The sequence below is a fragment of the Struthio camelus genome, chromosome 2 (genome assembly GCF_040807025.1).
Source record: "Struthio camelus isolate bStrCam1 chromosome 2, bStrCam1.hap1, whole genome shotgun sequence".
NCBI lineage: Eukaryota > Metazoa > Chordata > Aves > Struthioniformes > Struthionidae > Struthio > Struthio camelus.
The window spans coordinates 33,259,853-33,286,869 of record NC_090943.1 but is presented as its reverse complement, the minus strand read 5'-3'; the positions used below and the strand labels follow the sequence as shown (position 1 = coordinate 33,286,869).

Genomic DNA, 27,017 nt, shown 5'->3' with positions numbered 1-27,017 from the left:
CATGTTATTTGTTATAGTTTAAGCTTGTAAGAAGTGGACTCCTTTTAACTGAACATAGTAGTGTTTATAATTCCAGCATATGAAAATGGATTTACCATTTTTTGGTGAGAGGTTTTTATCAGGAGAAGGGTGGGGGGAAAAAACAAATAGTCTCCCAAACCAGTAAGCAAAGAAGTCCAGAAGGAGTCTTCAGAATAGAAGACTAAGGGTGTTCAGCCTCTACTGGACGTCCTCCTGAGACTTGTGGCAGAGAGAAAGAGAGAGAAGATAACGAAGAGAGTATTTCATGTTTCTAGGCAATAAAGATGTTTCTGCTTGAATGGGAGATGAAAGCTATTGAAACACCTTTTTCTATTCAATTTTGAGATTTAAGCTTTTGCTGCTTCTGGCTCTGCTAGGTGTGCAGACCTAGGCTGTTCTACAGAACTGCAATAATGTGTTACCAGGACGACTTAACTCCTGGCATAGATACAGAGTTTGTGTGTAATTTAGGGTTTGGGTAAGTCAGCGGTAGTCTTATGTCACAGGGACTGTAATTTATGTATTCCTTGAGTAGCTTCAATTTTAACGCTTACAGCTCTGTGTAAGAGGGTAGCCCAGATGTTGTGCTTGTAAGAAGTTAGAAAATTGTGCTTGTGAAACATTAATGTCTCCCAGCTGTATCATATATGAACTTCCCAGCCTTAACTCACTTAATCTGTGAGTTTTGACAGTATCATGGCCAACGATACTTTGGTTACAGGCTGCAAGTTTGCACTCATGAGGAGCACAAAGAAACATGGTAAGTATGAAAGCATGCAGGTAGCATTGCGAGGTACTACCATTATTTCAGAAGGCAAGGAAGGTATAGCATAGACATAACCTTTCTAACTACCGTTGTATAAAATGTATACAGTCAGAGTAACTTATGCAGGATATAAAGTATAAAAGCCTCAGCAAATCATTTTCCTGCCCATCTTAAAGGGTATGCATATTCTGTAGTAGACCAGCCAAATAGTCACCTAAGCCATTTCATAAAGAAGAGCTTGTAGCTTAACTGCTCTCTCATTTATAATTAGAGGTGTTAATGCAGTGGTTAAAGGTCAGCACTCATGGTTAGCACTGTGTCTCAGAAGGATATCCAGGAAATGGTCGTCAGCTCAAATCAGAGGTGTTAATGTGCAATTAAGAGTCACAATAGCTTTTTGTGGAATGAAATTAGCAGTGTCCTAGATGACCGCTTTCTTATGCGATAGCTGCTTAGCTGAGATGAATATGCCTTCCCAGAAACATTCCAGTTAAATACCTGCTTTATACAGGGGCAAAGACTGTGGTTAGGCATGGTTTTGGAACCAGCTTTGGATAGTTTAAAATCCTACCACCACTATCTGCATATAAATGAATTTAAAAAAAAAAAAAAGTAAATTCCCTTCCTTGATGCTTCATTTTGAGCAGTGGGATGAAGGTACATTTTAAATACTTCAGAATTAGAAGTAAGTAAACAAGGTAAGTATGCTTAGCTACAAGCTATAGCTGAAAGTCTGTTTCCAGAATACTTCATGTTGGTATTCTGTAAACTAGTTTCCAATTGGTTCAAATCCTCTGTTTCACCACAGCTGTCAATAAGATGCAGAACTGCTACCTGACCGATTCTTCTCTAACCTGTCATCTGGGCAGAAGTAATGTATTTGAAATTATCTTAAGCAAATTAATTTTTTTTAGATCTTTCTGCAAATTGTCAGTCTCATTTCTGAAGTCTAAAGATGTCCTGCAGCAAGTCTGAAGCCTGCCTTAGCATGATATTGTCTGCAAATTTGAGAAAAATAATTTTTTGTTCTATTATCCAAGTCATTAGATGATGTTGAAATTTTATCACTGCTGAATATTCTACTTTTATTGAATGTCAATAAAAATATTGAGCAGAATCAAATCCAGGAAAGCTCTGTAAAGAATTCCATTCAGCAAAGCTTTCCAGCTTGAAAATGAACTGAATATCTACAAATATTAGTTTCTAAACCAGTTCTTAAGTATTATATATTAAATTCAACCAGATTAATATAGACTGCATGTCCAGAGATACTTAAATATATCTTTATACCAGAGACTACAACATATTTTAATCCAAGAGGTGTGGGGGAAACCCCTTCAGATTCTCAGTGATTAATCACGGCTTAGTAAATAGCCCATTTAATTGAACTGTGGTAATCCACTATGTGTATGTGCTATGAGCCTGTTACCTTATTCTGTAAATGACTTGGCAGGAGGCAAAGGGGCACGTGTAGTCAGCCCCTCTAACTTAGCAGGGTAATTTAGTTGCATTTCTGAACCTTCAGTAGATCTGTGAATTCTTTAAATATGGATACTTTTGGCCCTATTTAACTTTGATTTTTATCTTCTCTAGTTTTCAACTCACTCATGCACCTACATCACTTTGAGATCTTTTTACTGTTGCAGCTGCTCATAAACTATATGCTTGTTTAGATGTATGCAATGAAAACAGTATTTTTACTGCTCAATACTTTAAGTGTGCTAACACCTCTGTCTGAAGAAGTACGGTCTCCTCAGAAATGTTATTTGGATGTCCAGAACAATCTTTGTGGCAGAAATCAATTACGTTTTGCCTCCTCATGACACTCATTTTTGCATATTGTGCTTCTATATCTAGAAATGTTATAAACCGTTATACTTTGTTCCATGCTTAATACAATGCAGGAAGGTGATGGAAGTTACTGACTTTTGTTGAACTCTGCCAAGATCTGAAGGTAGTTGCCTCTCATCAGAATAGAGTTAGAATTAAACTGCTCTGGTCATCTGTTCTCCACCAGCACCCTTTGCGCTCACTAGATGGCTGTGTATCCCTATGCGTGCTTACTTTGTAAAGATGAGACTAGCAGTAGTAATCCCTTCACCATTTGAGAATTTTCCTGAATAGTGTCCACTGCAGTAACATGGCATGTTTAGCTCTCTGCCTCAGTCATTTGCTTTAACCATGGCTGGTCTCTCAGACCAGACTCTTCTGCTATGAAGATGTGCCAATATTTCCTGTCCCAAGCTTTGTGAGCCTTCCTCTGCCAACCTCAAACACCCTCCAACAGGCAGAATTGATTACACTGGGTTCTCAGCACGAGTATTCATTCTCCTTTGCACATCCGTTGTTTGGTGGATAATAATAGCTAGCTATAGCTTTGTTCTGTAATATCTCTGCCGTGGTGGATTTATCAGCGTGGCCATGAGGAGGCACACAAAATGAGGCAGTCTCTAAACAAATACATATCCTCTCATAAGCAAACTGATAATATGAGTTCATAAATTATATCCGGAGGGAGACCCTGAGTAAACACATGAGCCTGGATCTTGCTCTCGTTGAGTTAAGCAGTGTGACTTTGCAGTTTGGAACCTTATTTGTTAATTTAGCAACTATGGCAACTGAAGACTTGCCATATGTGATCAAATCAAAGACGAATGTATTTCAATATTGACAATACTGGCTATTTCAAAAGAAATTACAAGATACTTCATAATAGAAGACTGCTTTAAGGAATTAATAGTTGAAGCAACAATGTTCACTTTTCTTTCAAATTTTAGTTTTAGCTAGTTAATATGTTTCTTTTTACTGTGTATATCTTTTCTTTTCTTTTTTTTTTTCAATACTATGAGGTCTTGCCTTAAGTCATACCTTGTAGCAGAGCATTTCACTTATTAATTTAGGGGGGATGGGAAGGCTGAACGTTTCCCTTCCTTATTTCTTTTGAATGTCTACTCCTTCTTTATGTGACAGTAACCAGCAGCTTTCAGTCACCTCTGTAATACTTTATTTTTCATCTGCTTTCTTTCTCGTGTCCTCCTGTGCATCACTGCAATTCAGTAATTGCAGTCTATCTTGGAATAATTTTTTCTACTGCTATGTTTGTTGAAAGGAAGTCATAAGAACACATCATTTAACATTATATTGTTTATTAACATAATAGGAAATAAAACCAAAATTAATATTCCATCTCTCATTTTACATCTTAGTATTTAGCTTATTTTCATGATCACAGTAGGATGTTAGGCTGGGCTTTAGGTTTAAATATCTTCATCACTATCAGTTGTGTAGTAGTTTACGATATTCAGTCCCATATACTTGACCTTGAATATAATACCCTAAATGCTATCTGCCATCATTCTATCCAATCACTTTAGGTAGGTTAGACCTTTCTATAATTACTTGAGTTTTCTGTTGGCTTGATTAAGTAATTATATATGACACATTCATGAGATGAATTTTCAGATACTCATAAATGTTTTTCTGCAGAAATACAAAGTTCATAGTTTTAAGAGAAAGCTCATTTTGAATTATCAGAAATAAAAAGTTTGGAAATACTTTTATTTCCTCCTGTGCAGATAGCTCAAAATCATAGAATGTATTTTATTTCAGCAAATGTTCTAGGAAAGGGAGGAAAGTTCATTTGTAGTATGATAAATTTTAGCCAAAAAGTAACTGTTCAGCAAATTTATTCCTTTTTCTTATAATTATTTCTGAATAGGAAAGGTTTGTTGGTGAAATCATCTAGGGCCACAGTGGGTATAAGAGAGACTTAAGTCACTTTCTATAATAATAAAGTCACTTTCTATAGTGTCTACATTTCCATAAAGCATAAATTGAATCACGCTGAACAATATAACTATTGAGGTGAGCAACTGTAACTTAAAAAGAACACATGACCTGAGTGAGTAGGCTTTCCTGGTAAAGAGAAATCCATTTTATGAACTTCATCTTCATCCTTTTTTCAGTTTAATTCTGCTTCCTTTGCTTTGGTGTGTCACTCCAACTTTTTATTTAACACTTCAAAGTGCTGGCATCAGAAGCTACAAACCACCTCATCAATAAAAACAGGAGGATAGCAGTTATGAACTGAATTGGGAAGTACCTGACAAAATTAATCCATTGCTATTGCCCTTGGTAACTGGTTCTTCCTCCTCCAGGCTGGTGCTATCTTGAGACATTGCAACGTAGGAACACTCTACCCTCATAGAAGCATCTTTTCAATTTTCTTCTGCAATGAGTTCGATCTACTTTCTGAAAAATATACTGGGTTTTCTTTATCTTACCTCACTGCTCAGGTGGCTGGGCTTCATTTCTTTGTCAGCAGAGCATAAGCGCTCTAAAACACTAAACACTATAAAACACTAAAACAGATATTTGCAACAAAAGCATGCACATTGCGGGTTTGCAGCAAATATGATTTGCATCACTGAAAACCAGAAAACCTGATGAATTCTGGTAGTTCAAACAATTATCTTAATAAATACACAAATAATGCTTAAAATTTCTGATTTAATTACAGAGCACAAAAAATGGTATCTTTGAGGCAAATAAGAAAACATCAGCTCTTATAATGCTGTTAGCATAAGGACATAGGCAATGCCCTCATGACACAGGTTCGCACAGTCCAGACTTCTGCCTCTGACTGCAGCAGTGGGTGGAAGTAGTTGGGGAGAGCAGACAAGACTAGTCCCTTTCTCTGGTCCATTTAACTTTCTATTTCGCTAGCATCCATACAGGCAGAAATACCGCTTTTATCCATGCGACTAGTAGGATACAAGAGGATAAAGTTTAATTTTGCTTTGAAATACTTTGGGAGGAAGAGAGAAATAGCAACCTAGATTTCTGCACGTATGCACATTAACAGCACCAGTACTGCGAGTGAAGGCCTTAAAAACTTAATTAAAATCCAAGTGATAGTGATATTCAGTTTAAAAGAAAGAAAAAAGTCTTTTAAAAGAAGTAAAGAAAACATGTCCTGAGATACCTGAAGTCATAGCAGGTCATCAGAACATAGAAAAGGTAAACTTTTAAGTTCAGTTCCACTTATGTTAATAGCACTCAGTGTAATGCACACAGTAAGTCCAGAGTTTGCAGATGAACTGTAGTGTATAGCACACTGCAGTTTAATTGAAAGAGTAGAGCAATAGCTTACAACTAGTGCTCACTGTAGGAAAAACAATCACCAGTGTGATCTGTATATGCTGTTATTCAAGCTTTAATAAAACAACGGTAGGGAAACGTTACAGACTTTCTCTTTCTTCTTGCTTGCACGTTTTCAGTAGCAAATACATGCTTGACTGTCAGTCTGAATACTTGCAGATCAGACTAAACAAAAGGCTCCTGGCTTTCAATCTTTTATTTAGAAGCCAGTGCTTTAAGATAAAGCCTTGTCTTATCAATCTTGCTTTCCCAATCTTACCTCTTTCCAGTGTCTCGGGCTCCTTCCGTACAGCATGTTTTGTGAGCACGAGCTGTTGTCAGGAGGACCTTTATTTACAGTTTGAGATAACCGTCCTGAACTTTCGTGTCTCTTTATATGCAGAGTTCTTTGTAGTCTATCCGTTCCCTGAATGGAGGCAACCAAGCTAAAAGAGCTATTACTACCAAAGAGCTGCTGCTGGGCTATGAAGTAGTGTGTCTTTGAGTGCTTTGGTACTAGTTACTCTGGTCTTTCACTTGACCAGTAAACAGTGAATGAATTTTAAGGTCAGTGTAGCACAATACAAATGTTCCAGAAGTGCTAGGACTGCAAGGAATCAAAGTCTTTGCCAATGGTGTTTTGTTGCACGCTAGTGCCATGAGGAGAGCAACAAAAATCTGACCTGCTTAGTCAAATAATGTTTAATGATTTGATTTTAAATATTACAGTTTAAACTGGATCACAACTGAATGTATGTTCGTTTAGAGTAAATTACTTACTGTGGCTGCAGTTCAAGTTCATATACATCTCTCTAAACCGACTTACTCATTAACTTTGTTCTTTGCAAAAGCGGTCACTCTTATTTCATCCTATAAACAAAATATATAGTCTTCATTCAGAAATGTCAGCTTGCAAAAACTCTATATTTAAAACAGTTAGCTGTTCAAAAGAAGCCTGTATGCACTTTGTAATGTAAAGATGGATTTTTAATTTCTTAATGCCAGTAAAAGTAAAAAATTAAATATATTTTCATCACACTTTTATTTATTGCAAGACTACACCAGGTCAGTGATCCTCAAAGGGATTTTTTCAGAGAGGAAAATTTTGTGTTTTAAAATTAGAACACCTGGGATAAATGGTTTTTCTTTATCCCAATACATGACTAGGAGCCCAAAAAAGGACTAGCAAGAGAACTGCTTTTGGATTTAAACGAGAATAAGAACTCTATTGCACTACACTTGCTTTTATTTTAACGTTTGAATGTTTTCCTCACTTAGTGCAGTGGTTTCGAGATCAAGTCTTATGGACGAAAACACCTAAAACATCTCCTGATGATACAAATTTGGGTGCTTGTGTTTTTTAGTTCAATGGGAGATGCCATATGTCTTTCTAAGTTGAAGGATTTTTGATGCTTTAGTGCATTATATAACTAACCTGGATGCCAGGCTAAATCCTGATGTTGCTTTATAAAGTGGAGTGGATTTTTTTTTTTTTCTTCTGCATTGGTCTAGTGCCAGGGCTCACTTTCTGCTATTTCTGTGCGACTGTTTTAAATCAAATCTTCCTGGTGTTCACTAATATGATTTATTCTGAATAAATACATTTGGATGTGCCTGTTGCATAGAAAGTAATTGATTTCTGTGGGGAAGAGATTCTAAATATTAAATTATAAAGATATCAGTGAAAATTCAGGGGAATTAACAGTTTCAGTTTTCTTGTACTTTTAAAGTTTTATTCTATATTTCACAACAACTATGTGAATATTACTTTGTAGCAAAATTAAACACCATGGTGATATTTGAAACAAAATAAGCTAATCTAACTTTTGGAGTAGTCAATCACAGAATGACTTCAGGTCAGTACTGAATCTCTATGTTTTTTTGTTGTATAAAGGAACAATTTCTAATATGGCGATATGAATAAAGAATTTAGTGTCACATGATTAAGTGGAGCAGCTGATAGATGCTATCTCTTTTTTTGTTGGCCTTTTGGATGAGTAATTCCCATGAAGACATCAATTGTGAGAAACATTATTAAAAATGACTATTAAAATATTCCAATATTCATAATATTATTTTGAAAAGTTTGCAACACAGCCATTCAAAACCATGTTAAATAACAAAAATGCTTTTCCTTTAAATTGACTTCATAAGGAAATAAGAATGTGCTTTCTTTATTTTGAGTCCCTAATATACCACAGACTAGAGTACATATTCCCAGTTTGCATGGTTGAATCAATAAAATTGTTTTTCTATTTAAGGTATATACCTAGTATGATATGAAATGACCTGACTTTGTGCCAAGTACCAACTCACAGCACAAAGGATTTTCATCTGTTACTCATCCTTTATAATAAGGTTTCGGTCAAACTTTTTGAAGCCTACAATATAATCATTTAGGGATATTTTCAAAGTGCCAGAGGCAGTCAGGCCTCCCGTTAACTGCTGCTGGTAGTAAAGAGCTTAAGTCTTATTTATCACATAACGAGGTAATTAAATTTCAAAATAAAAGATAGCCTTTCTGCTCTGTATAATCTTGAAAGAAAATGTAGTAGCCTATGTACTTCAATTCAGATCCTTCTCTGTATCTTTTTATAAAAGTTAAATTTGTCTAGATGAGAGGATTCTTTCAAAAAAGTACTTAACTGTTTATCAAAGATTTTGCTTTGTTCCATTTTCCTTCCCCCTCCACCTTTCAACTTGGAAGAATTAAAAATCAATTCAAAGAGATTAATGGAAATGAGATAGTCCTCATACTTTCAGCTCACTAGTCAGTCACATTTTTTTTAATTAAATAGAGATACATATGGCTACAGTTTTCTTAGTTCTTGGCGACTTTAATGGTATCAAACCAATTAAGAAAAAAACTAGGTAATATCAAGGGTTCATTCCATTCTGTACTCTTTCTCTATCATTGGCCAGGAGTACTGCAGTAAAGTATAAGAACAGGACATATAAAGTGCAATTCTTTCTAGTTTATCTTCTCAATTTTTAGCAATCATCAGCTTAGGGATTTCCTGAGAAAGAGGCTGTGGCTTGACCAGCTCTGAGTTGCTGTTGATGAACCTCATTCCTTCTCCTGAACCAATTTATATTCTGAGCTTCATAGCCTCAGGCAATGTTCAACTCTTTGATTAATTATGCGGTGTAAGTTTTCTGTCACTATCCCCCTCCCCCACTAAACCTACCAATCATCTATCGCTTTGGTATGTATGAACCCATATTTATCTGTGATGGGATTCTTTTAGCTTGTAAAAGACGCCGGTTAAGCAAGATGCCATTTTGGAGTAACTAAATAGACTATAGTTGATGAGGAGAAAGAGGCTCTGCGAAAGGATGAGTGATTCCAGCTAGCATAGGTGTTTAGATGACAGAATGAATTGCTTTGGCAGCTTGAACCTAACATGGATGACTAGTTTCAACTAGAGACTTAGCTTTAATGTGGCTAACATTAAGTGATACAAAACTTATCTAAAAGTTATCTTACTTCTCTATACTTTTCCTTATTCAACATGTCTTCTGTTTCAAACAGTAGTGACCACAAATGAATGGAATATTCAAGATATGGGAACATGTTGGGCTTATAAACTGGTACAAGGTATTTGCTCTTTCCTTCAAAAATGGAAAGTTGTATTAGGTTAATTTCCCTTCAATATGTGGAATAAAATGAAAGAAATGTGGTCTGCTTCAGGATTCAAGCTGTTTTCAGTAGTTTGTCCAAGAGTGTTAGCATCAGACAACAATCTTTAAAGTGACAGCATTTGAAGAAAATATTTGAAATCAACATCAGAGTATATCACCTGTATTTGAAATTTATTTCTATTATCAAAAGAGAATATCACAATCGGCGCTAATTTGTTACCTTGGTATATTTCAAATAGCACAAAGATTAGATGGGTAAGAAAGTGAACTACAGCCTTCACTTACCTTTAGGGGTAGTGTTCTCGGACAAAAACAGGCAATATAGGCATTCTGTTTCAGGAACTTCACATGAATGTCTGTCATGTAGCATTGCTGACTGGAAAAAATGGGAATTTTCAGAAAGGTGACAAGTTGCATGTTGAAAACAAACATTGAAATGCTATAATGAAGTGAGGAATTACCATGACATATGGATTTTGCTGGGAAATACTTCAATGCCACAAAAAATACAGTTAAAATTGATAATATATCACTTATTTCTGGAGAATTATTTTCTGCTCCTTTTACTCTGTGTGTGTCTGTGTATAGTACTTGATACTGTAAGCAGCTCCAATCATATAAAAGAGGATTATGAGAATAGAATCAGCCCAAGAAGGTCTCTTTGTTATGCTAATAAATAACTGTTTGAGATTTTAATTTGTCTGAAGAATTTTTAGAGTGAAACTTTGTTCCATATTCTTTTTTTTTTTTAAGCAAGGCTGTTTACCACTTGAAGAATTAGTATAATATCATTTGAATTAAGGATTATTGCAAAAATAAATAATTTAATGAAACTTGAAAAGGAGATCAATACAAAATACACTCGGGAATCAACGTTGATGTTTTCTTCAGAAAAATTGCTGTACTGATTGTCATGAAGTATATTGATGTCACTGTCACTATGACAACATTATGACAAAAACTAGTCACTCTAGGCTACCTCGTAAAAGGATCTGTCATCTATGTTTTTTTAGTATAAAAAGTAATAGAAATGAGAGCATCTCCCCTAATATAAGGTTTCATTTACAAGAACATTAGATGATTTGATCGGATCAAGGTATTTCTGAACAAATGGCAAGATAGCTTTTCAAGACAGGTAAGAGCAATATATTATTCAAGTACAGTATGATTTTTACTTTTCAACTAGTAAGGACAAGCAGAAATAAAAAAACTGCATTCTCTGCAAAAAGTAATTGAATGCAGAAAACTCATATTTTGATGTATTTCTCAAAAGTGTGGCAGGATTTTGTATTTGAGGAAGAAAGAAACATTTAGAAGTGGGATGTGGAACGTGCATAATTTATCTAAACAGATTTTTTTTTCCTGTAATTAATTGTTTCTGCCCTTTTCATTTAAAGTAATCTCTTCTTTTTGTATTTGTTTCTGTGCTGTTTCAGCCAAGCTGTAGTATGTGTTGTATTTCAGTTCAGTCATATTTTACCACCCAGAAACCTAATTTATTTCTTCCTTGTGAATCTACTTGATTTCTACTGTCTCATAGTTTTTAATGCTTATGTCTTCCCACATCAGAAATAGTAAACTAGTGTTGGCAAAAAAAAAAAAGCTTGTTTTGAAAAACAAGCATAGTGCTGCCATAGCAGAGTGCTGATACTGTTTGTATAGTATCAGCAAGATATTAGTATGGAAACATACACAAGTCAAATTCCTCCAGAAGTATTTGTATTCATAACAAATTTTAACCAAATCCAAAACTCCTATGGGGTATTCTTTGCATGTCTGCTTTCGTTGTCTCTCACTGTGCAAGCCTAAGTAAGCAGTTTTATATACCTTTGGCTCACTTGATCTTGATTCTGAAAGAATTGATCTTGAGCTGAAATTGATCTTGAACTGAAAGAAATTTAACTGGGGTTGATTTCTAAACTTGTCCAAAAATATCTTAAAGTAATAATTACTTCAGTAAGAAAACTTTAATTGTTTACCAAGCATAATATTCAAACATCACTAATAAGAACAACAGTGACTAAGGCTTGATAAGTTTCCTTTCTCTATGAATACATCCTTTTTAAAAGATTATTTTCCAAGTTAAATCAATTTAATGAGAAAACTAGATAAACCAAAAAGTTATCATTTAGTTGATATTTTTGTTGAGACATAATTAAAAGATACAATGCTGAGGCAGTATTTCTGCATATAGAATTTGTGGATGGGTATAAATATTTAGGAATTAAAAAGATCCAGCTTAAGGGGAAAACTATCAGAGTAACAGCAATAGGTATAACATCATCAGTCCTGGATATTTAGAGATCTAACAAATCAGAGAAATTTCAAGCTTTTATTTAGAGGAAGAAGAGAAATTTCTGTTCTACTGTGAAACCTAAGCCACTGAGAACTGAAAGGTGCATGGCTGCACTGCAAGACTTGCCTCTGCCTTTAATGATGATTTTTTTTTTTTTTTAATCCACAAAACAGAATATTTACTTTTAAAGTAAATGTCCTGAGTACATTAGTTGCTTTCCTCTAAGTCAACTGCATTTAAGTTTTCTCCATTGTAATATGTTAGATTGAATACTTTAAAAAAAAAAAAAAAAAAAAAAAAAAAAAGTATTTTAAGCCTGAATTGAATTTCTCATGTATATGCATGTTAAAGAACGTTAAGTGATCGAATTGAAGTTTTATTTAGCAGGCTGAAGTGAAGTGTTACCTAAAGATATAATTAGATATAATTATTGTATGAAGGGAACAATGGTAACAACAATCAAGGAAGATTCAAGAATCAAAGTCTAGAGAATGTTTTTTGGTCCTTTTCCACTCTGCCATGTGAGATCGTTCTACTGATGCCTTATATTCTAGAATGGAGTTAAAAGAAAGCCATCCCTTCTCCTCTTCTCAAATAACATGCGCTCAACGCTAGTCTTTAGCTGAAAGATTTTTTAATAGTCAATAATACTGACTAAAAGCAGAGGATGGACAGTTACTCTGGGAATGGATCTGAGGTGTGGGCAAGGTAGGAAAACACTGGGGCTGTAGACTGCTGGAGGAGGCTTTTGCTGTAGGAAAACATGTTGATACCAAACCCATAAACTCTGCTGCAGCATCAGGAGAGGCTGGGACATACCACAGGGAGGGAAGGACAGATAGGCAGCTCTTTGTGGTAGCAGAAGTTGCCCTTTTCTTTCCACTTTCTTGCTGGCTTAAGAAGCGAGCAAGACCTGCTTCCCAGGGCTCTGTCTTAGCTCCAATCTTCCCCCCCGCCCCCAGCTCTGTTCAGGCTCTATTCCAGCCTCTTATGCTTTCAACAGGAGAACTTAGCTTTGATCACGCTGCTGAGAAACCTTGAGCTAGTTTTATCACGCTGTAGTTTGAATTCTGGTAGTGATTAGTTTATAATATAATGTCAGATAAGTGGCATTCAGTTGCTACTGATAGGTGGTGGGATTGAGGTTTTATTAACATTTTCAATGCTGTTTTAAAAGTTGCTTGGTTATTTGACCGCCAGAATGATAATCCATTACCTTTATTGTAGTGATTATTAAAAAATAAGTGTAATCATATGTGAAGATGTAAATTCTAATTTAAATAGTATTCTCTGCATATTTAGCCTTCTGATAGAATACGTCAATACAGAACTTAGGATAGTTGATAATGTTTTCATGGTTTTAGACACTATAGCCAGTAAAAAGTAAAAAAGCTACCATTTTCAGACCCAGACTGACCTAATTAAACCTACTAATTTAAGGTGGTACAAAGAGTAGTCTGTTTAGGAAAATGTAAAAAATAGTTGCAGTCAGTGCTCACACGGATGTATTTTGTGGTTCCGGTTTTTGTACATTCCTTTGATGAAGTATATATCCTAAATAACAGAAAAGGGATTCTTAGTCAGACTAATATTAGCTGCTATGTGTTTTTACACTATAGCACAAATATCTGAAGCTAAGTTATTTGTGGTGGTTCAGAAGAAGCTGATTTTGTATTACTTAGGATGAAGTCTCAATTTCATAAATTCCTTAAGGGGTATCTTTCTGTAGTCTTCTGAGTAAGCAGAAAAAAAAGTATAAAAATATATTTTCCAGAATTTTTTAAAGTTATAAAGTCTGAGAGTTGTTTTCTTATTTGCTGTAGGTAAAATCTTAGAAGTCTTTAGAACTACTTGCATTTTAATTACAGTGAATTATTCTGAAATTTTGTCATATTTTTTCCTCAGAAAGATTTGATTCTAACAATGGCAGTATTTAGCTGGAGCAATATGTCTAGTGGCTGCAATACTCTCCAGAAACATCTAGATAAATTTGAGTCCAGGGTACAAGGAGAAGAATAATAGGCTAGAGAAATTTGACCAATTATGAAAATTTGAAGAAATTGTTTAATTTAGAAAATAGGTAGTTGAAAGGAAATAGAACACTTTTGTGAAAGAAATGTTATTATTTAAATAGGACGGTAATCATTGCATTCTATATTATGAGACAAAAAGACTTAGCACATGTTGCACAGAGGTAGGTATTAGGGAAAGTCTATTAGCTCTTAAGACGAAAAACGGAAATGGAGAATCTTTAATTGGAAATTTTTATATATTGCTCAACAAGAAGCTGTTAAATGGTCAGAGTGTGGAAAAAAATAGAGCAAACATTAGTCTCTATTTTCTAAATCATGTTAACACGTGTAAATCTGTAAGATAATGTAGTTCTGAAATAGTTAGGTAACAATGGCGACTTTTTAATAAGCATTTTTATCTGCTGAGTATATTCAACGTGGTAGTTTGTGTTCTTCTCGGAACCAATGATTTACTGCTTTTAATCATGTAAGACAACACACATTCGAGGGAATGAAGTTGACTCTGTTCTTTCTTCCACCCTTCAGAAGAATTAATGAATCACTGTATGGAGGCAAAACCAATAACAGCAGAGTTCGGAGTGAGGTCATAATATAGATCCTGTAGCTCATATTGCAAATGATGATATACAGTTTATAAAGAACTCCATTTAAGCCTCAGTTTTCTATATGTATATCTCATACATAAAACAAAAAAAGAAATGAAATATATGAATTACAAAATGGAAATGTGGGTTTTGAAAATCACAAAGCTGTAATAAATATGTAAATTTATTTACCTATTTTAATCATTTTCCTGTATTTAAAAATCTATCTTTCTGCATAGCCAAATACATTATTTATGTGAATAGCAACTGATTCCGTGGGTTTTCTCTTTCTGCGGTTTGTATATAACTGACTTTTTATATTTTGTCACTCAGCAGTAGTCATTTCACTTGTAATATAGTAAACGTTAATTGTTTTGGAAAATTTAAATTTTAGCATCATATATCTAGCTTGATATCAGTAAAATTGTCTGCAAAATATATAAAATGCTTGGCTGTTTTTATACTTTTTGACTCTTAGTAATTATTTAGAATGAAAGTTATTTTTATTTAGAATTTAATTTTTCAAATTGGAAATTAATCAAGTCTTGACATTAGCTCAGGTCAGTCCTTACATAGGAATAATCCACAAACAAGGGAAATTGCAGGTTTCATTTCAGAGAGTTTTTAATACTTTTCTGTGATTGTTTCTTCAAAACTAAACTTATAGTGGTCCTTTATTTTAATTTCCCATTTAACTCTGCTGCAGAGGCTTTTAATATGCGGGATATCTTATACAAATCTGCACTTGCCTTTTCAAAGGATGAATTGGGAAAAGGTGACCAGATTTCTTTTCCCATGGAAGATCTATGTTTTCAGTGTTTCTATCTTCTGAAAAATTTGGGAGACTGAAAAGGAAGGCATGTTTTCCATGTTTTAGTTTTATTCTTTGCTCTAGCATCTCCTTGCAATGAGAGAATAGATGCAAGCAAAAAAAGGAGAATTTTTATTTTGAATGCCATGTTTCAGTGAAACATGTTTACTGTGCAATGAAAAAATTGCAAAATCACAAGTAATAGGTAAATTTTCTGTTGTTCTGGTTACCAACAAAGGCCTTAGTGACAGAAGTGTTGCAGGTATATTGCATCTGCTGCTGAATGCTGGTAAGTACAAACAGGTGGAGTCAAAAAACCAAAAAATTGTAGTGAAATTTGTACTTAACAATACCGTATGTCCACATTCTCATCAAACTACATACAGTCTTTTCTCGTAAGGAAAGAAATAATTATTCCTGGTGTTGTTGAGCTAATAATTACTGGAAAGTCAGAGGGGGAAAAAAAATGAGCTTTAGTACGTTTGTGAACTGTTCCTTCTCTGGTCTCCGCAGGGCCATCTTCTATTGCTGCTGTCTCGCGGTCTGTGAGGCAGCATCACTGAAAGAATTAGTTATGGCCTGAGACAGCACTGAACACTTCTGCTTTTTATCTATTCTTCAGTTCTTTGGTTTGTTCATGTCTCCCTATATACAGCCCCACCCAGAATCTGGGTCTGTTTAATGAATTGCCCTGTCAGCCTTGTGTGAGGAGTGCAAAAAACTTTCACATGCAAATTTGAACAACTATTTCTGTGATATGTTTATTTACAGGTGAACACCATGCCATGCACTCTTCCTTCCCCTCTGAAAAGATATAGGTAATATTTATAACAGTTACCATAGCTATAAAGACATTCATAATTTAAAAACATAAAAAAAGTCTGCCCTTTTATTGCTTAAGTAATCATTTCATTTCTTTTGTCTCATTGTATATAGAGATAATTGTTTTCGCAAATATATGTCTGGGTTTGTTCAAATCTCACAAGTCTAAAAAACAATAATTGATGAAACACTATATTGCTACTGATGAATCAGTGCAAAACATGCAACATACTCTTAGATGGCAGAGATCATGATCTGGTAACGAATCAGTCCTATCAAGACTCTCCTCTTGATACTCTTGTCCTTGTTCTTATTAGATATATGTACTCATAAGGATTCTTTCTCTCTAATCCACTATACATTCCAGGTTAAACTGAAACGCATGAGAGAATACAACTTTCAAACAACAACAATTTTTTTTTAAGGTAAATTACATGTTTGTAAATCTTTGATGGCTTAAAATCTATATGGTCCTTTGCAGGTTTAAAGCACTGTGTAAGCAATAACTAACCTTCATCTCTAACATATTAGGCAAGCATTACATCGATTTCATTACCTGGAAAAGTGAGAAAGCAAGACTTACTGATGTTGTCAAGGGCCAAAAATAAATAAGAAACATTTGGCTAAGAATTTATGAAATATAGTTTATATGCGATATAAACTATTATCAGTCTTGCAGGATGCCCTGCCTCCTAATTGATTTGACTACGGTTTTGACTATAGTCTTGCTGTAAAGTAAATAAAATAAAAGCATATATATAATAACATTTAGCATTCATACTAGAAAATGTTAGCTGCAAGGAACCAATCACAACCTTGTCTATATTGTTACTATGTTTTTTTTTCTGAATATAGAACCATTATCACTTCCTCAGTTTCTTCAATGATATTTTTTGATATTATATAAATAATAAGAGATGCTTGGCTAATGTGTACTATCAGGACTGCTTCTGATTTTCCCAAGTGTATGAAATGACTTTTAGGTGTCCTAATTGTTTTTTACTGTAAACATGAGTCTTATTTAATGAGTTTCATGAGTAAAACTTTAAAGATGAGCTTGCTAGCCAGGTAGGCGGTTAGAGCATGCACCCATGCTCAGTCAAGTTTATAACTAAAAATTTTTGTAAATTAATGTCTCACAAGTTAAGCTAAATGCAATTCATTTGTCTATGAAACCATTCTTAGAGGGTTGTGGCAAAGCTGAGCCATACTTTTCTTTTTTTTTTTTAAAGAACTATCTTTTCAGAATTTGTTGCCCCAAACCCATTGTTTTTTATTTTGTTTTATATTTGTTCCACCCTCTGCCATAGCAATTACTTTTCAGTTTCTGGCACTGTATTTCTGCTTGATTTCTTATCAAAACTAAGAATATGGAAATTACTGAACTAAGAGTAAATATCAGGTAAATTATTAAATTACTTCATTTCTAATAACAGCCTCATTACAAACATATCTCATTCGCCCTGTGTATCAATTAAAACATGTCAGGGACCAGAGATTTCCAAACTATGGTCATTGATGGATATCTATAATCCATCAGGTTACAAAAGGTCCTGCCTTTGTTCCCTTCTCGTCTTTCGCAATAGCAAAGTGGCATGGTCTTTTCCACTGTGTATTAAAGGTGCGTGGTATAAGCTCCTGTCAGTCTCCTTAAGACATGTCACTTAGTAGATTCAAATATCACAAAGTGTAGAAAACACGTATACATATGTGTAAAGATTTTTTTTTGGTCGTAATATGTTCAATTATTTTACATATTAAAATATAAAACCTATTTAGTATTAGCATGTTACAAGTATAGTTCTAAATAAACACCTCAAATCTTGATAAAAATATCTAGCAATGGCATGCTCAATGTTTGTGAATTTTTCTTAGGGTTCATTAGCTCTTCTTTTATGATCATTTTATAGAACTTCTGTCATCTATGTCATTTTCCTGTAGGACTTGCATTATGCCACAGTCCAATCTCTGGATTCTAAATGAATTCTAAGTGAATTCTATGACTAAAAGGAATATTTTTTTCTATATATATTCCGTGGGCAAAAATTATAAAATACATTAAAATACAATAAAATTTGTATTTGAAAGTGCTAAATTCTGGTAACTCATAAACTGGTTATGCATCCCCGCTATTTGATCACTGCTAGCAGGTTTCCTGGTCTTTTAGGCTTATATCCCATAAAGTATGGTCTACTTGGAGATGTCCTATGTTAAAGAAATATCCAGCTACCTCAGAGGTCAGCGGTGTCAGCCTAGTGCACCGTCCGGCTGAGAAATCGACTGTAGTAGCTCACTTGGCATTTATGCTGTGATGGCTTGGTTGCACTGTAGAGGTGCATGTACAGAGTTTGTTTCAAACAGAGGTTTGCAAGAGCATGGATACAGGAAAGGCTGTATAGGAATGAAATTACTACTGCCCTCTGTATCTTGCTCTCTGTAGATAACGTTATTTCATGAGTTTTCGGTGACCATCAAAAAATAAAGTTATAGGAAAACCTCCCCTTTGAGAAGGGAGTTGTGATTGGAGTGTGACTTAGTTGAACTGAGAGGTTTCTATCAGAGGATGAACTCCATGAGCTTCTTCCTTCTGTTAGAAAAATAGAGAAAATATCAACGGATTTGAATTTGTATTAATATGGTATATAATACACTATTTCTGACAGAAGAATGTAAATGTGTACAAATGAAAGTAAAATATCAAAAATTGGATGAGGGGATGTAGCTAGATTAAGTAAACTGAGTAGGAAAATATCTCTTTTAAATTAATAAAATATAATGTCACCTCTGAAAAAGAAAAAAAAATGTATGTCTAAGAAGCTGGATAAATAAGCTTGACTTCAAAGTGAAAAGTTCTTAAAATATTTCAAAAATATGATGAAGTCACAAAAATTTGATGCAGTTTCAAAGTAGAAATTTTTCTGCTGTGTACATAAGTAAATATCCTTTCAAAGAGAAAATGGAAAAGAAACTTCTAAGATTCAGGCTATCCATGACATGATCAATATATCTTCTTTAAAACAGCAATGAGAGTTCTGCACTGATGGGAAAAAATTCCATAAACAAAGTGAAAATACAAGTGGAAGAGAGAACAAATGTAGACAGATATACTAGTTGTTTTTAGCCAAGGAAAGAAGCCTTTTGAACTATTTTTATTGAAGGAATAAACCTTAGAAAGCCATAAGATTGTTTTTAAAAAAATATTTTTATTTCAGCAGTAAATAGTTCCAAGCAGATTTAGTTCTCAAAGTATTGTTGCAGTGGCCCAACACAAGAAAGATATTAGATTCAGCAAAACGGAAGAAATAACAGAGGAAAATCAACTAATTTTGAATGTAAGAAAAGTTCAAAGGCAAAAATGTGTATATCTAATAGCATATCTGTGATTATATGGAATTGTGCCAAGTTTAGCTCAACAGACAAGTCCAATCTGGTGAGCTTTAGCTTCCTGTTTCCTGGGTAGATGCTTCATACTGGACTCACAAAGGGTCCGTCATGCTTATACAGGGAATAAGACTTGAGATAAGTCTGTTTGAACCACAGCTCTTCCATAAATAAATTTAAAAAAAAAAGAAAAAAGAAAAAAATCTTATGGTTGCAGAATAACGCGCTTAAAAGTACCCACATATATGAGATACAGAACAAGAGGTGTCACACATGCTCACATGAACATCAGTTTCATTTTTTCTTCTTGAAAGGAAGAGTGAGGACTAACTGGGTGCTCTGAGATAAGGAAAAAGGAGATCCTGTTATTAAACAAATATTTTATGGCCTTTCATATTGAAGGCTCACAAATGAAGGTTAAAGGAAGTGGGAGACTTTAATTTGTGCAAATAAAATGTTTTAAAATGTGTTTATAAGAAGAAAAAGAAAGAAGGAGTAAAAGAAATACTAAAGGGGCAGGCATTTAAAAAAATTAATTCAGAAATAGACTTCTTATTTAGACATTTGAGGGTGAGGCAGAAATTTAAAACTTACATCAACCATCAAGTGAAAAAGAATTTTGAAGAGCTGATATACAGGCATTACGCCAGTTGAGTAATAATGATAATTTTTCTCCAGACAAGAACCTGCCCCAGGAGCTATGGTGTATTTTTATACCCACCTTCTCTCCCAAAACTGCTGAAGTCTTAGGAATATAAATATTAACTTTCTATGTGCTTTCATTTCCCTGAAGATAAGGACCAATTAGGACATGTTCCAAGCCTGTGGTAATTTTTACAAATAAGAAATAGATCAAACATTTTAAAAGTTATTTTAATAAATATTTATTTGACTATAAGAAAACTTTACCTGATGATGAAGGAATGTTGGAGAAATCTCTGAAATTCAAGTAATTTCCTGGAAGACCAAAGATTACACACGTATATATTTAAGTCTAGATTACAAAATTCTTACATTCTGAAAACTTTCATTTTGATGAATTCTGACTGTAGAGCATATGCACAAAAATTACAATACCTTGTTCTAATTACTGAGCTGCTCAACAACTATGGAAGCTTAAGGAGGATGATGAAATCATCATATTACCCAAATGTCAGCACTCTCCCAGGGGGAAAAAAAACCCTAAATCTAATCAACTTCAATAAGATAGTATTTTCAGGGGTGGCTAATGTTTTGAGGGTTTTTTTAATTCATAGTATTATCTTAAAGAAAATGAGGAAAATGGTTGGGGCACAAATAGAGAGTCGTCTTTTTTTTCTTTCATAAGTTTAAGTTCATCAAATTACTGGAAGAGAGCAAAAACAGAAAACAAAAGAAACAAAAAAACAATAACTCTGTTCACAGAGAACAGCAAAAAGCATGTAACATCCTCCTTTACAGTTAGTTTTGGAATATCTTGAAGTGTTGTGTGCCAACAAGTATAGTTAACATATTTACAAACTAAATAACGCAGCATTAAAAAAAAATGAAAGTAAGCAAAACTTAAGTGAATGTTTTATCATAGACATTGGCATCACATCTAGTCAATTGTTTTGCCTCATATATTTTGCATTGATATTCATTTCATTATGATAAAATATGCAGATCAATGTATGCAATCTGGATTCTGTATGGTGAACATTTAGTAAATTTTGCTGACAGTCTAGGCCTGCTAAACAGGCGTTCAACCAGTATGCAAAGTAAAGCTGTTATAATATGTACAGCAGTACAAAAAGAAAAAAAAAGACACAGCAAAGCAGAGGCCCTAATCAAGGGGAGATGTACTTATTGTGATGCTCAGTGCATCTGGGTCTGGGAAAAGAATTAAAAATGCTGATTTAAATATTTTGCTTCCCTTTGCCTGCACTCTTTCATAACTCGTATTGTCTGTTTGGTGGCACTGTGAACCAGTTCCAGCCAAAGGTGAAGCAGTGCTTTTGCACAGAATAGGCTAGTGATAGGGGGCTGGGCCTGCCTTGAGCTAAGGTGGGTTTCAGACCCCACGTCTCCTGTTACTTAGGAAAGTCCTCTGAATGACAGGCTACTGTGAAAGATACAAATTGAAGTCACAATCTCATTTACGTTTTTCAGATGAACCCCATACATTTCAAAGTGATTTAGGTAAGGGCAGACCATGCCTGGCACATCTCTAAGAGGTCTGAAGTACAGTAACGCATAGTGCTTGGATCCCAAATGGCCTCAGACTGATGGGTATCTAGATTAGCTCAGTAAAGGCAATAATATGAATAGATGTGCCTCAGGAGATAGCCCTCCTAACTTCTACAAGTGAAGGCACAATAGGCACAAGCTGAAACACGAGAAATTCCACTTAAACATCAGAAAGCACTTTTTCTAGTGTGAGGGAGGTTGAACACCAGAACAGGTTGCTGTGAGAGGTTATGGAGTCTCTGCCCTTGGAGATATTCAAAACCCAACTGACATGGCCCTGCGAAACCTGCTCTACTTGACCCTGCTTTAATCAGGGGGTTGGACTTGAGGATCTTCAGAGGCGCCTTCCAACCGCAACCATTCTGTTTGGCTTATGTTCCTAAAGTACACTCCAGCTGCAAGCTTAAAAACTGTTTTTGGAAAAAAGAGTAACTTCTAACAAGAACTTTAGATCTGCCATAGTGCTTGTGAAAGATGATATTAAAGGTCAATCAATCAAATACTTGAGAAATTTTGATTAATGCGTTTGTTCAGAGAAGAATACTGTAAATTGGCAAAAAAAAAAAAAGAAGACACAAGAAAGAATGTAGAACTTTTTTTTTCCAACAGCATCTGCAATTTTATTTTAAAGATATCTTTAAATGTCCCATTCTTCTTCAAAAGCACAGAGGTAGTATTATCTTACTATAGGTAATCTAAAATATTGTCTATAAAATTTTCTTAAAAGATTTCAATCAAAAAACTCTAAAAGCTTAAAATGAAAAGTTATCTTCAAAAAAAAAAAGACATTGCAGGAACGTTGCATTAATAATGTTATTCTCTAGAAAGGGTATTCTTGAAGAAGTGGAAACAGTTCAATATTTTTATATTATAGGGGGACATATAGCTAAAATGAGTAAATGATACAAAACCTCAGTTGTCAATATTCCCTGAGTTTATAAGGATTCTTTACATTGCCCACCACTAGCTTTAACCGTTGCATAGTTTCATTAAATGCAAAGAGCTACATAAGATAATTATAAATGGTATTCAGTGTTCTGTGGCAGTGTATTCTAGTCTTCTCCAAATATTAATGAGAGAAACCTACAGGGATATAAATTCAAATATTGTGCATTAGCCACACTAATATGCTGCCCTCTTTTCCTGCACTCAGAGTGCAGCTGAACTGGTGTAATAAATGAACAGAATTTTCTATCCCAGTTCTGCAAGTGTGCTTTTAAGCTGCTACCAGTCAGTAATTAATAGTTTGCTTTGAACTTGTCTATAACTTCACTGGTTCTGGCATACAGTGGAGCCTGGACGTATCTAGCATTAAATAGGCATTGTAAAGTAAAAAGTGTTGTTCCTGATTTAACCTTATCTGTTTTATTGAACAGAAAAAATGATGACTTCGGTATTATGACATAACTATACTGAATTTTAAATGCTATTACTGATTTTGCTGCGGTAACAGCTCCTGCTCCTGTAGTTGTGAATTTTAGTGGGTAATCCTCTGAATCAAAGGAATTACTCACTGGAAAAATGTGTAGTATTATTCCAAAAATATCCATTGTAAGTGAAGAATCAGAGTTAATCTCATAGTAGAGCAGTTCTTTATGTGAAGATATTTTTCTTGTTGAAGCTAAGGTGGTACTCAAATAATCAGGCAGGTTATGGCAGCTGCATGCTCTTATAAGTATGAACAAAGTAAAGAAAAGTTTTTTTTCAAAAGTTCTGTATCCAAAAAAATTGTTTGCCTGATTTTTTTTTTTTCCCCTCACTACCCAAAAGTTTCAGGTGTAGGGGAGAAAGCAGCTACTCACCAAGCCACTGCTACTTTTGTGGGTGAGTTTGTTTCTCCTCAGAAGAGACATGACTTCTTACAGAGGGGTGTTTCAGAAGGAGGACCCATATCAACTAGCATGTAGGGAGCAGGAAGGAAAATAAGCTTACCTCTTCCCAGATCTCCAGCTTCAGTGGAGAAATGAGCATGGCACAGGATATTTATTTGCCCTCTGTGATGTCAGCCCCACTCACAGTGGAGAATTAGGCTCATGAACACGCACTGCAGGGTGGAACTATCATTTAAAGCAGAAGAGAGGGACATAGATTTTCTTTTAGAGACAACCTGGGTAAATTTGTAACTCTTAAGTTTCATGAAGAGGAAAAAGTGTTTGAAATAAACACAGAATTATGTTTTTGTAATCTGTCTATTTTATTCAGCCGGCTCTTGCCTCTGGGTATCAGAATGTGTAGGAAGACTAGCTCTGTGTAACATCTTGCATTATGCATAAGACCTTTAATCTTACTGCTGATGTTTAATATTTTATATTGGATGCTAAACTTCAGATTGTGAGAAATACTGAAGATTGAAAAAGGAGGGGCAAAAGAGATTGGAAAGTTGCAGAGACAATAAGGAAAGAGAGAGGAAGCAATGGAGAACTGCTTGAAGGCTACAAACAGACTATCATGGCATCTTGGTGTTCTGGTGGCAGGTGCTCTGTCTAAGGATATGTTCTCCCATCAAGAAACATATATTGTTGTTCAAGAGGCACATCTTGCAGAAGGAAAAAATGAAGATCTAATGTTGTAAATCATACAGAAAGCAAGTTAGATAGAGAGCTCTGCTAATAATATATAAGCATAAAATCACTTCAGTCAAAGTGAGAAAATAAGGCCCTCATACAATGGAAAAGACAATTTATGGTAATTCCTGTCACTGGAGTTGCTTCTCAGGGTTGACAGGTCTGAGATATATTATACTCTGCCTGAAACCTTGTCAGACAAAACTGCTGGAATGAAGTAAAATATTATCAATGGAATGGTAATGTCGTCTTTGACTAAATGAACTTTATTTTTTCTTAATATTCTTATTACCTGTGTGACAGTTCGTGGCATCTACTTAGTTGCATCAGCTATCCGGTAGCTTTCACACCCTTAACTAAATATTTCTTTTCTTTGTCAAACTCATATACTCTTTTCAGAAGACATTTTGTGGTTAGTAGTACAACAGACATCCTTTGCAAGCTTTCTGGGCTTCCTGTGCCCCAAAGCTATTCTGAAGAGTGTATCTTGGGAGAAGCTGAAGTAGGTTTGGGGTTTTTTTTTTGTTTCTTTGTTTTTTTTTTCCAAATAACATTAGCTGAGTTCCTCTGTTGATAAAGCTAACAAGAATTCTTTCAGTACTTCCGGATAGAGTGGTATCTCCCCACTGAAGACACTTTGGAAACTCCCATATGTCTTTTTTAGATAGGAAGTGGTTGATTGTTTGCTAACTGGTAATGAACTAAACCAGTGATTGGTAGGCAAAAGGCACAAAACGTTCTCAACCCTAGTTTAGTGGTATTTAGTTGCTACACCTTTCAAAACCAGAAATTTGAAGAACCATAAATTCTTGACACTTTTGTTTGTTTACTCTCATTTCTGAGGAACCTTTTTTAGTGTTATGCAAGCTATTCTCCCCTGTGTTTTTAGTATTACGTAAATTGTTCTCTCTCAGTGCATTAGGGAAGAAATGAAGAAAATAACTTGTTTGTCAACACTAAACTAACTTTGGATACAATTATTTTGGAACTTTCTGCACTTCCATGCTATGATGTACATTCATGTAGAAATGCTTATTATTTGTTAAGCAGCAGTGAAGACTAGGAACTCTACAAGAGGAAAGTGAATGCCACTTTTGCCCTAAGTATCTGACAAATGCAGTAGAGTTAAATCAGTTGTTGAGTGTCATTGTGGATATCCTATTCTTGCTACATGGCCAGCTTAATCAAATTTTTCACATCAAAATTATAGAGGTTTTTAGCAGTGGTTTGATTGAGTAGATTGTGTCAAATATGGATGAACTGTATCAAAGAGAGAAAAGTAAAAGGAATTCTCATTTCCATTTCTGAGTTAAAATTCTTGAGCTAACAAAGAATTGTCAGGTTACGTTGTTATGCGGCACAGATCTGAAATATAAAAATTCAATTTAAAGGGAGAACAGTGGAGAAGACTCTAGTGAGTTGTCTTCCAGGTAGAAATTTTAGATTAGTTGATTTTCTGATCTTTATTTTGACAGTCAGACTTATCCAGCATTACAGCAACGCTTGCAATAGTATTTTTCATGGGTTTTACACTTCTTGGAATGCACATATAAGCATTCACTCTTACTGAATGCAATTTTAGATTAACTGAAAGTCATATTCATATTCTAATTTGGCTATATTTTAATTAATGATAATGGATTATAGAAACGGTTTTTTAGCACGATTCTTCCCTGTAATGACATCCCTTAGGATTACAGAAACAGACGTAATCGTCTTTAAAATAATTGCATAGTATCTGAGTCATCAAATGAATCTTGATATATAGGTTTTGAAGGGATATATTATAATTTATTCCCACTCTACGTTTTGCATCCCAAGTTTCTTATTTGTCATTACTGTAAAGAAATTCTTTGATTATAGCTAGTCAGTTGGAATTTAGAAGACAAATAAATTGATATCCTTCTTTCTTATGTTATATAAATAATTACTTATGATTTCAAGCCACAGAAAGACCTAAATACTTCTCAAAGTTCTATAAGAAAGTATTTCTTTGTCTCAAACCTGAACTGCTTGCAAATAAAATTAAAAGGTAATTTTGATTATTATTTGAAATTGGAATCAAGCTGTGTGAAGTTATTTTGGATATTTTTTCTGAAAAAGTGAAACTGTGTTAATCTATTTTATGTAATTTTTTTTATTTCTTGTAATGTTATTTAATTGATGTTTATATCATGACCTAAACATCAGATTTTTAAAATCATAAATTCCTGAGTCCTGTAAGCATCTGCCAGATCTAGTGTTGTTATGAGCCAAGATCATACCTCCAGCTGAAATCTTGTAATAAATATTTGAAGAGGGAGCTTCAATGACCAGCTGTAGTCGTATTTGTATGGTTTAATTAGTGCATTCAAAAGTTAGGTAGTTGTATTCAAGCTACCATGGACTCGCTGGTACTCAGCAGAGACAACTATGCGAGCTTTGAGGACAGCTCATATCATTTTGAAAGAGTTCAGATGAATGACTCTGTCACTGCTGGTATCTTGCCAAAAACTATAAAAGGAGCTGGCAGACTAGCTCAGGTGTAGGTACCCGAAGTTACAAACTGTTGGTGAAATGAATCGCGCTCTTTGACTCATTCTTTTCTTCAGTGCCCTGCCGCATGCATCACCAAGAGGAGAGATCTGTGGGAGACTCATGCACCTACACTGATCTTGGAGGTGCCGGGAGGTACATGGTCCTTCTGGGTCTGCTAAGTTTAATGCCTTTCTCCCTCTGTGTGGACCCATGGATGCCAGACTACTAAGTCT

The 27,017-nt window shown here is 34.6% G+C and overlaps 2 protein-coding genes across 2 annotated transcripts in view; both read left to right on the top strand.

The window, feature by feature from the left end:
• AGMO (alkylglycerol monooxygenase) overlaps positions 1-27,017 on the top strand; it is a 318,841-nt gene that overhangs the window by 284,705 nt on the left and 7,119 nt on the right. The gene's annotated exons all lie outside the window — the stretch shown is intronic.
• Positions 10,684-27,017, top strand: part of DGKB (diacylglycerol kinase beta) — a 424,901-nt gene continuing 408,567 nt past the window's right edge. The window contains exon 1 of the mRNA XM_068935000.1: positions 10,684-10,703. The gene's annotated coding sequence lies outside the window, so the exon portion shown is untranslated. The remainder of the gene's footprint in view (positions 10,704-27,017) is intronic.